This window comes from Phocoena sinus, chromosome 2 (genome assembly GCF_008692025.1).
Source record: "Phocoena sinus isolate mPhoSin1 chromosome 2, mPhoSin1.pri, whole genome shotgun sequence".
Classification (NCBI taxonomy): Eukaryota; Metazoa; Chordata; class Mammalia; order Artiodactyla; family Phocoenidae; genus Phocoena; species Phocoena sinus.
In genome coordinates, this window is record NC_045764.1 from 51,668,829 (window position 1) to 51,680,442 (window position 11,614).

General features: G+C 39.7%; 1 protein-coding gene across 1 annotated transcript in view; it reads right to left on the bottom strand.

Annotated features, from left to right (window-relative positions):
• CERS3 (ceramide synthase 3) overlaps window positions 1-6,038 on the bottom strand; it is a 121,565-nt gene extending 115,527 nt beyond the window's left edge. Inside the window, exon 1 of the mRNA XM_032623620.1 lies at window positions 5,999-6,038. The gene's annotated coding sequence lies outside the window, so the exon portion shown is untranslated. The remainder of the gene's footprint in view (window positions 1-5,998) is intronic.
• Between the last annotated feature and the right edge of the window lie 5,576 nt (window positions 6,039-11,614).

Sequence of the window (11,614 nt, forward strand, 5' to 3'; positions counted from 1 at the left end):
CAAGGTACCAGGTCAGTGTCATGTCAGGCACAGAGCCAACTCCCGTTTCCCTGGTCGGGGGAAGTCCAACATGTGCCAATGTGATCTGCTGGCTACTCCTCTATTGATCTTGATCTGGGGTCTATGGGTTTCTAAGCCTTCTTTTTAAAATCTTCTTCTCTAAACTAAGACTTATTGGGTATTTCCTCAGATTTTTTTCTGCCAAAACATACAGTTGCCATTAGTGCTACCATGAATGACTAGTCTGATTCTGTAAAGCAGGACCACATGTGAACCTAGATGAAAGTGGTGGAACTGGGGTTGGGCTGACCCGCAGGGCAGGTTGCTGGCTCCACATGCTGTAAGAGAGGATTCAGAGTTCCCCTGTGTCATTCATGTCAGTGAAATTTAATTATAAATGTCTTAAGGTTAACCAAAAAGAAAAAGATGCTCTGAAAGTGAACAAGAGAATCATGATATTCAATTTCTACTGCATGGAACAGTACAGATCCAGAAGTTATATTATTTTACCTGTCACATCCATACTAACATTTAGGTCTCTATATATTTTGAGGTTAGAAACAAGGTTAATTTTTTTCCATATGGATATTCAAATGGTCATTCTTTCCGTATATTATCAATACTGTCATAAATCAAAGGTCCAATATGTATTGGAGTAAATGTGTCCAATATGTAAAGTGAAGGTTTATTTCTGGAATTTCTAGTCCATTTTATTGGTCTTGTTGTGCCTTTGGCTTTAGTATTTTTTTTAAAGTTTCCTAGTTGATTCTTACTTTCAGCCAGTATTGAGAACCACTACCAGCTACAAAATTAAGTAGTAGATCATGACCAGAAATTTTATAGAGTGGAATGGAATAGAAGAGAAAACATCAATACATATCAAGTATTGTTTTGTGAAACTTTTATTCCAGTTAATGTGTGTGTGTGTTCTGAGTTGAGATCTAAAAGTATTTACCATCAGTGATCATTAAAAGAGGTTTGAAAACCACTACAATAGTGTAATCTGTGAAACAATTACTTAGGAAAATCCAACTTGAATATTATTTTACAGTCATCATCTAGTAATGCTCTGACGTTTTCTCTTCCACAATTGGTTGTAGACCAGCATTCCACAGAAAGCATATTTCCATTGGAAACAAGTCAGGGAAAGCCAGTTACAGCTAATGGAAAAGGAGGAGCTCATTATAACGTTGACCCAAGGTCGGAAGTGACAGTGAGCCTGTGGGAACATCACAAATGAAAATTGCGCATCTGCGCAGTTTGAGATTTGCTCATCATCAGCATATTTTACATTTTTAATCAGATGGCAAGCAAGAAAACAAAATTTGAAGGGAAGAAATTGAAGCCAATTTAGTTATTAAATGATGTCAAGTCATCTTCATTATTGAAGAAAATGCTCTCAGAATTTTTGCTTGAATCTTGAAATAATTATTGTTCAGCCTGTGTCAGGATCAATCTAACCAACAAGTATTTATTGACTACCTGCTAAAGTATGTCTGGCAAATGAATCAAAATAAAACAAACAGGGTTTCCCTGGTGGCATAGTGGTTGAGAATCTGCCTGCCGGTGCAGGGGACACGGGTTTGTGCCCCGGTCCGGGAAGATCCCACATGCCGCGGAGCGGCTGCGCCCGTGAGCCATGGCCGCTGAGCCTGCGCGTCCGGAGCCTGTGCTCCGCAACGGGAGAGGCCACAACAGTGAGAGGCCCGTGTACCGCTAAAAAACAAAATTTAAAAAAAATAAATAAAAGAAATAAGCCTTGTTCTTGAACACAACTACCCTATAAAGAACAAATGGATTGTGGCATATGCTTTTTCCTCCCTAATCACTTCATTTAAGAACATGGAAATATAAATAAAAATTATTTCAAGTCCCTTAATGTAATATTTTATCTCTTCATATAACTTAAATATATGCATTAGCTGTGAATTTTATAGTTTTCCCATTAATGAGAATTATGTTTGGTGATTATTTCACAATATATACAAATATTTAATTATTATGTAACAACACCTGAAGCTAGTATAATATGTCAATTATATCTCAGTTTTAAAAAAAGCTAGAAAACTGCTTCCATTTCTCCCTTCTCCAGGCCCAGTGACCACACGTCACATGTTCCAGAAGGCAGAGCTACAGGATGGAAGAAGGCAGCACAATCTATGACAGGAGAACTAAACCTTTGCTGCACACATGCAAAAAGTATATATCTTTTGATTTTGTTTTTATATTGTGCACATGCACACGAACGTGTGTGTGTGTCTGTGTAGTGTGTGTATGTGTATGTCTGTGTGTATCTGTGTCTATGTCGTGTGTGTGTATGTGCATCTGTGTGTCTGTGTGGTGTGTGTTTGTGTGTACCAATATTGAGCAGACGAATTTGGAAATTTTGGTTAAATGTATTAGTTTCCTGGTATTTCCTGAAGATAAAATTCAGGAAAAAAAAAAAAGGAAAGTTTCCATTGAATTGGAACTTCTGTAAACCGAATGCCAGCTATGCGTAAGGCCTCTGGTCTGTTCAGTTCACACTCCTTAGAATGCTGTACAGATACCCTCCACAGACTTTCCAGCAACCAGGTTGGCAAAAAGAAAAAAAGAGGAAATGGTTTTTTAAATGAACCAAAACCCTTTAACTTTATATTTGAGCAGCATGTAAACACTCCCTGCCTGAGAAATTTTAAATCCTCCTACTTGGGAAAGGGGAAATGTGTCTCAAGGTCAAACTCCCTCTCACACAGCCCTCTTCTACTTGTTAATGGGCTTCCTCAGACTTTAAGGTCTGATAATAATGAAATTTGGAAATAATTTAACTGTTTCAAAAATACAGTGATTGCTGAAGTCCATTTACAATGGAACGTCTGTCCCCTATCCACAGAAATTCCTGGGGAAAATTTAGGCTGTTACAGTGTTGTATAAGGTCAAAGGTTCTTTTTTAAAAAAATATTTATTTATTTTGGCTGTGCTGAGTCTTAGTTGCAGCACGCGGGCTCTTCATTGAGACTTGCAGACTTCTTGGTTGTGGCATGCATGCGGGATCTAGTTCTCCAATCAGGGATTGAACCCAGGCCCCCTGCATTGGGAGTGTGGAATCTCACCCTCTGGACCACCAGGGAAGTCCCAAGGTCAAAGGTTCTTAATCTCTCCATCTACGTGCTGTTTGATGTTTTTATACCTAAACCCTAATTTATTCTAATTAGGCTTTTAATTTAGTTTATATTTTCATCATTTAAAATCCTTGCTATAAGACACAATCTTAAGGCAATATATAGTATGGCCCATAAAATGATGAGATTGGTTGTTGCACTGGGCTTAGGAAAGTAAGTCCTGCCACTTAAGAAAGTCTTCTTTCAGAGTGCCAATTGTCTGGTCTGTCTGGGATGACACAAAGATTTCTTCAATCATTCTGGTTCTACCAGCTAAATAAAAACAAACTCACAATGTGTAAGACCAATAAAGTCAGTGGTATTGTGTGCGCAGGTGTCTCCAGGAAAAGGAAGAATACAATTGCATTTGATTCCAGAGGGAGCTTCCCTGTGTTCCTCTCCTATCTCTCTCCTATGATCTGCAGTTCATTGGGATGCAAAGTTAGGGACAGATGCTGAAACGCCATTCCTGATGCCAACTGGCTTACTTAACTCCAGGCTTTTAGCCAGTAAATAAATCAATCACTCTTGTCCTGAATCTGTCTTTATAAAGGTATATTATCTCCAGTTCAAGCTTTGTATTGCATCCCTAAATTCACACTATGGAGGCCTTGGAAAGCCCAAGGCTCCTGAGTAGATGGCCTGGGGCCCAAAGCAAATGAATGGTTGCCACACTATATACTCTGTTCCATGAGTTCTTGGAGCCAGACACTCCTCCCACATGCACCCTGCCAACAAGGTTTCTGCTATGGCTTTGGGAGCCCAGGAAAACTCAGATGAACTCTGTGTGTGTGTGTGTGTGTGTGTGTGTGTGTGTGTGTGTGTGTGAATGTGTGCATAAAAACACATCTTTCCTGACCTCTAACTCTGAAGTGATTAGCACAACAAACTGACTTTTGTAAAACAAGTATCTGATGTTCTTGCTTTTTGCCTGATTTTACTATGCTTTAGGGGAATCTTGGCACAGGACTTTCACTACCCTGCTTCAGAGGCTATGTCAAAGCTGGATGGTAACCACTATAAAGGATCTCAATAATTACAACGTGATATTCAAAGAAAGTCAATCACACGATGTTATAATAAACAAGCACCAGGCAGCTCCATGAGGGCAGGTTCTTGCCTCCGTTGTTCACTGCTGATATCCCCATGCCCAGAACAGGATCTAGCCTGACAAAGCATCAACAAATAATTGGAGAAACGACTACTATTTATCGAAAGCCTACCATTTTTCAGTCATGCAGATGACACACTGCATAACTTGTCTCTCTATTCCTTAAAACAAACAATGCCATGTGATGGACGTTATAATAAATAGCTTATAAATAAGGAAAGTGAGGTTTGAAGAATTTCACTGACTTGCCTAGGTCACATAATTAGTAATCAGGAAGGAGCTATTCAAATCTAGGTCTGTCTGCCTTTCTAGCCTATGTTCAGTCTACTTCATCATGCCTTCACCCCAAGAGTAGAAGCAAATTATAGATTGGCTCTTGATCTTTTGCTATGACACCAAATTAACATATTTTGCATATTATTTTGGATTCAGAAACACCTCCAGGTGACAAGGACTCTGTAAAGGGCTGATGGAATACAATAGGAGAATAGAAGGCTCCAATCATATATATATATATGATTATATATATATATATCTGTGTGTAGGAAGGCAACAGAGTTCTGGCTTTCTCACTTCCCTATTATACTGCTAAAATCTCACTGAGCCTAAATATCCTTATCTGAAAACTGCATAAGATGAGTCTTGTCTCACTGAATTAAATGGGAAATGCATATACATACAGCAAGAACCCAAAAAGTGCAGATTATTGCTAACCCAGAATTATCTTCAAACTTATATAAATTTGATTGCTTTTAGAAAAGACAGAATATTTTTAATGGGAAGACTATACAATTACTGTCAGTATGAACATATGCCTATTTTCCCCTTCAAGAATTTGTCCCTTTGTCCAGCAATCCTACTGATGAAATTTTAAGCGGAAACCCCCTTTTTAAAAAAGACTTGTAGGGGAGAGGAATGAAAGGTGTTTAAAGTCTGAATCCTTACTCATGGTAGAGAAGGACCTTGGACATTATAGATTAATGAATAAATTAATATTCATCATCTGGTGAGTCCCAAAGGTTTCTTTCCTTTGCTCTGTGTAAGGCTTTTCAGGAAATAAAATTGCTTAAAAGAACATCTTCACTAAACATGGGTTAGAAAAAATAAAGTTTTGTTTTTGTTTCGTTTTTCTTCACAAAGCTGGTAGTTTTAGAATTAATCACCTAATGTCTTCTGGACATGACATTTAGACTATCTCCCTTAAGACAGAACCAGCTTAGAAAACCTTCTTACTGTGAGATGAGAAAATTCTGCCTTGTTCCAAATTTAAGACATTCTGAAATGGCTTTTGCTATGCTGCCTGGAGATCCTTGGTCACCCTTTGCATTTCAGCTTGAGTCAAGGCTTTCAAAATAAACCAAGCTATGCCGATTGAGCATTCAGCCTCATGTGATTTCACTCTCTGAACAATTCTTCCTGTCCCTTCAGTGAATCAGTTTAAACTCGCCAAAGAGCAAGTAATACAAGTTAGAAGTTTGCATTCAACATTGACTCTCCACTACTAAAGACTTCTGAAGTAAAACTCATCAAGCAAATGGCTTCAAAGCTCTCTTTTCTGTATCTCTCCCACAATCAGGCCAAAAACAAACATTTTCATCATTTCTCTCTCTCTCTCTCTCTCTCTCTCTCTCTCTCTCTCTCTCTCTCTCACACACACACACACACACACACACACACACACACAGCCAAGGCCAACTTGGTTTTGAAGTTTCTCAAATAGTAACAACATCCACAAGATGGTGCCTACCTTTCTGAAACTTCAGTCCACAAAGATGCCCCTTGGTTGTGAAGAGACAGAGCCAGACTCTCAGTGCTCCAGCCAGCTTTGTTCTCATCAGAGAGCAACACACCTCAGCTCTGTGTAAGCTCTGAAATTCTTTCAGAGACCCACCCTCTAAAGTTGCAGGTCTAGATTTCTGACTGAGGGCAGTCAGTGACGTGAGGCACAGCTACTGGATGGCACCTTCAGATTCTTTCCTGATGCAATGTTGTTTCCTGTTTGACCACATGGAGAGGAGAAAACTGGAATTCAGTGGGACACCGAGTCACAAATGCATCAACTGCTTCATCCTCATTGCATTTCAGTGCACACAGTCATTAGTCAACTACTGAACAGGATAGTCTTGCTGTTTGTATTAAAAGGAAGGGGTTTATGTGGCAGAAAGAGACCTGCAACACTGCTGACAGCCCTGCACTATCCTCTGAGCTAGTCTGACAGCCGTAGTACTCTCCAGAAGCCTGGAACACAGGCAGGGCTTTTTGCTAACTAAATCACTACCACCAGCACTGCACCACAAAACTCATTACCAAGACTGCATATCAGTCTCAGAAATGCAACTTTTCCACCTGTTTCCTAGCAATTGAAAAAGAAAACCCTTTTTTGAACCATAAAATGACCAAAAATAGAAAAAAAATCAGATCATCTTTTCTTTTTAGAATAGTTGGATGCGATTCGCTTTGTTTTTATTTGTGTCTCAAAGAACAATCATCACAGACAAGGAAAGACAAACCTATTAATAGCACAATATAAATGTCGTTTGCCTGCTTGAGGCACTTCAACTTTAAAGGCAAGTGTCCCTCATTTTATAGTGTTTATTTGAGATGTTGCACCTTTTGGGGCCATTTTCACTTTCTCTTGCCTGAAGATGAAACTACTGCAGGCGTGGATTATTTAAAGGTGCTTTGACAAGTAAGAAAACTTCACAAGTTTATTCCTGTCCGTCTTATAAACTGAACCTTGCCTCCCAGGAGGTCTGGGCAGGAGGTGCTGCCTCCTCTGAATGCCTGATTCGAAGCTCTTCTCATTGGCTGACTTCAACTGCTGAAAGACAGCTTTTTTCTTCTATCAGCTTAATAGCTAAGAGCAAATTAAAAGCTGACTAGAGGCGGAGAAGGGGAAACGCCAGTTTCAAGTTCTTTGAAACTCCAGTTTCTCAAATTTCTCTAATGAATTCAGTTCAAAGAAGGAAGCCTGGTCAAGGCCCTTTCACTTAACACTTGCTCACTCAATTCTCCTAGGCTGTTTTTCTCTACCCAGACTTTCTTTTTTCTATTAAGGTGGTCATAAAATTTAAAGCTAATCTGGAAGGTGGTGAACTTCCAGCAGAGTGGGCACTAAATGCGCAGATTGTGGTTCAGACCCTCATCAGATCTTGCCAAGAGACTATGCAGAGTTACCTCACACTATCCATTTCTAGTCTATTGCCTTCTAACTGCCACCAGACTTATTGTAATAGGCAAGAACAAATCTAACTTCATGTTGGATCTGTTTCTTTTTCTTTAAACCTTGTATTCTATTGCTTTGGCTACAAGTTAAGAATGTTGCCTATAGCCTGAAATATACAGGATAGCTCATTCACAAGGCTCTGACCTTTAAATATATAACACTTTTCCATTCACATGGAGATAAAAAGTTGCAAAACAGAGAAAAACATTTGTCTTGTTGGAAGTTTATAGGATCATTGTGACTGGACCTCTGCAAGAACAAAGGATTCTGGCACCAAGAAATTGCAGAACCAAATGCACCCCCAGTATAAAAGAAGCTTGAATTCTAACTCAGGGAAGATGGTTCTTTGGGACACTAGTCCACTATTTTCTTGGTCTGCTGGCTTTCTGAATAAAGTTGCTACTCCTCACCCCAACAACTCATTTCTCAGTTTATTGGCCTGTTGTACAGTAAGCAGTACAAGCTTGGACTGTGTAACATTATCTTCCCAATTAAGTTTTTTTCTTTATCATGTCTCTTTCCCCTGCTGATAAAGCTCCACCAGCCACCTTTTCCTATAGGTCTCCTTAGCACAGGAGATAGCTACTCCTCCAGAATCTTCTCTTGTCTCTTCCCACTACCTTCCAGGCAAAGCAAACAGGCAGCTTCCATGCCCTTCCATTGACTGCTCTCTGCCCTCTCTGAGTGATGAAAGTCTGACTCCCCTGCCAAGTCCTGCAGCTTTCAGCCCTCCCTGTTCTGTGTTTATACCTATATTACAATGCTCACTCTACTATTACTACTTAGCTGATTCTGTATCTGCTTCCCCACTACACTGGGAATCCCTCTGGGCCATGCCTTACACATCCTTATATTCCTGGAGCTTAGCACAGTGCTGAGCTGTTCAATACTTGTCAACAGTTAACACTTGTCAACAGTTAAATTGTGGGCATCAAACACTCAATTTCACTCTGCAGATATCTGGGGAAGAGGATACTCCTGAACTCTACTCTGGATGCCCTTTCTCAGAATTAAACAAGCCAAGAGTGTTGTAGGACCACATTTTTTTGTTTGTCAATTATATAACTAAATACGTGTCATCTACTGATGAGATACAATGTTCAAATCAAATATGAAGTATTTATACATAGCTCAATACCTTCTCTATCATTAAAAGAATTTCACATCTGCTGTATTTTTTGAGTCAAGGTCAAGGTGTAGTTCCTCCTTCTTTAGAGACAGATGAAAAACCTATGCAACAGGGGACAACAGCTAGAGGGATGGAAGAGAGGAATTCTGGAGGTTTGCTAGTTGTGACTTGGGGGAGCTGTGAATTGGGGGAACTCCCAGACATGTAAGCCTCATGTCTGGGAGTTCCTCTGAGGAAGATAAATAAATATAAACATGGTTCTTTCCAGGATTCCTACAGTAATGCTTTTCTTTTTCTCTTTTTTTTTTCTCTTTCTCACTTGTGCTTCATGATAAATGTATCAGTTCATTGCTAACAGAAAACAGAGAACCTGAAGGAAGCACGATAGAGCAAGATGCATGTGTGGGTGTTACTTCTAGGCAATACTTAACTGTTTCATTTTATAAGAAAACTTTAGGAGTTAAGACATTGAATCAGTTTTATATATTTGAATCTACATTATAGATATTAAATCATTTATTAAAATCTTAATGATCATTGCATTTTAAAAAGTGAATATTACCTCTGACAATTAAATGTAGGCAATTAAGCCTCATAAGAGTGGAGAAGTTTTGAGGGGAGCAATAAGGGGTACATTACAAAACTGATGCGTTTTTACACACAGACCAATCTTGTCACTAAAGGTTACTAAAGTAAGAAAGAGCATAAAGGATATTTCACAGAGTAAAAGAGGGGCAGGGGATAACAGCAGTGTGGACTCAGGTAAATCCAATCAAGATTCTGGAAGGCTACTTAGGATCTCAGAAGAGGAAAACAGAGGAAGCAGGACACAGGAAAATGGACTGTGGGCCCCAGCAGGAAGCAGACTAGACATGGTGCCACAGCTCTGCTAGCAAGGAGCAGAGGGTACACAGCTGCACGTGGTGTGGGTGTGGAGGAAAGGGAAGTGGGGCAGCTTCTGATATTCTAAGCTGCATGTTATGTTTGACACTGAACCTTAATCTAACTTTCCAGAGAAGAAAATATAAGTTTAATAGAACTGATCTGCTTTTCTCCTCAAAGGAGAAAATCCCTTCCAAGAAACATAATGAATACAGTTTTGGCCATGTCGATCTTAACCTAACCAGTCCAATTTTCTGAGATTTTGCTATCAACAAACTCTGTTTTCTTGTAATGTTTCATCTCATCGTTTACACAGAGTTTTCAAATGCAAAGGTTTGCTCAGAGATAGAAATATTAACTCAAAATGCTACCAAACCGTGTACTCTTTAAATAGGTATATGGGAAAACTCATGTGGGATATAATGAAACAAGGAAATGTCTGCACAAATAGCTACACCGATTGAATATTGACATAAAATAGTCCCCCTGCCTCCATGATTCAATCTCCACAGTAGATTGCAGACTGTAGGAACTGAATTGTGTCTCCCTTACCCCACCCACCAGGGTCCACACTTTCCCTGGCCCAGTGTTGCAAGGGTCCCTGACAGGTGATTTGAGAGGCTACTTCGTGAGAAAGTGAGGAAACTGAAGAGAGAATCATCAGAACTAAGGGTTCTCCTGCACTCAAGTGCCCTCCCTTTCCCAAAGCTCCATCCCCTCTCCTGCTTTGTTTCCCCTGGTCACTCCTCACTATCTCTTACTTCTTTGTTTTACTGTCTCTCCCCATTAGAATGGCAGCTCCACGAGGACTGGGACTTCTATCTGCCTTGTTCACTGCTGAGTCCTCAGGAGTCCAAACAGTTCTTGGCAGAGTGGACACTCAGTGCTGAGAGAGTACATTCAGTTATCTAGCTATTTACCATTGTAACTTCCTCTCTACCACAACGGGTAGTTACTTTCTCAAAGGTAATTCACTGGGCTTTTTCAAAATTGAAAGTCGGCATTTGTGTGTCAAGAAGATGGCCAGTTCTACTTTGAGCTTGTTAGGAGAAGGGGAGAGACTTCCATTGAAGACTTAAGTCTGTCACATATTGAGTACTTGAAGCAAAGGAACTTTAGAATCCAGCTGGCACATTCTCTGGGAAGGCTGTGGTGTCACGTGCCAGCCAGATCACACATCATCATGTTAGCGGGCTCTCCACAGCTTCGTTTACCACCCCCAGTGATGGCCAGCAGATGGTCTCTGCCTCAGTGATGGGGCAGGCCACATCTCAACTCGCCTCCTGCAGAAAGGCTTCGTTGCTAAGCCCCCAGTGCCACTTTGTGCTCATTATATGATCTTATTCTTATTGACTGTGTGAGTCTAGACAAGACATTTAACCTCTCAGTTCCTCAGGTTTCTCAACTGCAAAATGGGGAAGACAACAGCAATACCTTATAGAGTTAGGAAAACATTAAATTAGTTAATATCCATCAAAGCACTTAGGAGAGTACCTGGCATATAGTAAGCACTCTGTGAATTTTAGCTATGATTATAATAATAATTATTATTAATATATTTAATCTATAGGTTTTATTCCTATGTTTATTCCTAACAGACTTTTTTTCTTGCACATAGACTTAGTTTCTCCAATTAAATCTTGAGTATAAGGACTGTATAAAGTTTCCAAGTAGCACCCATTACCATTCTCTGAACAGAGTATTTGTTATTCAATGAATAAATACTCATTCAGCAAGTATTTATTGGGTTCATACTAGTGCCAGGCACATCACATTATGTCTTTTGAAGGAGCTAAGGATCTCAAGAATAACAATATAGCATGACTGCCCAAACTGACACAGATGCATACTCACACAAATGAGCAGAACTGTTCACTAACCCTATTATACAGAGTGTGGAGGGAAACACACGTGTATGTGGTGCGGGTCTATTTATATGTTCTACCCAGGTACAAATTGGGACTATAGAGGAGATGGACTTCAAAATTTATTATTTCATATCCTTTGTGCATGCAAGCATAAGCCATGGATTTTAAATGAGGAGCTCAGACTACACAGTATGGCATCAGGAATCAGACTGGAGTGGGCAGATAAACTTTTCATCCTCAAAATCATTAATCCCATGA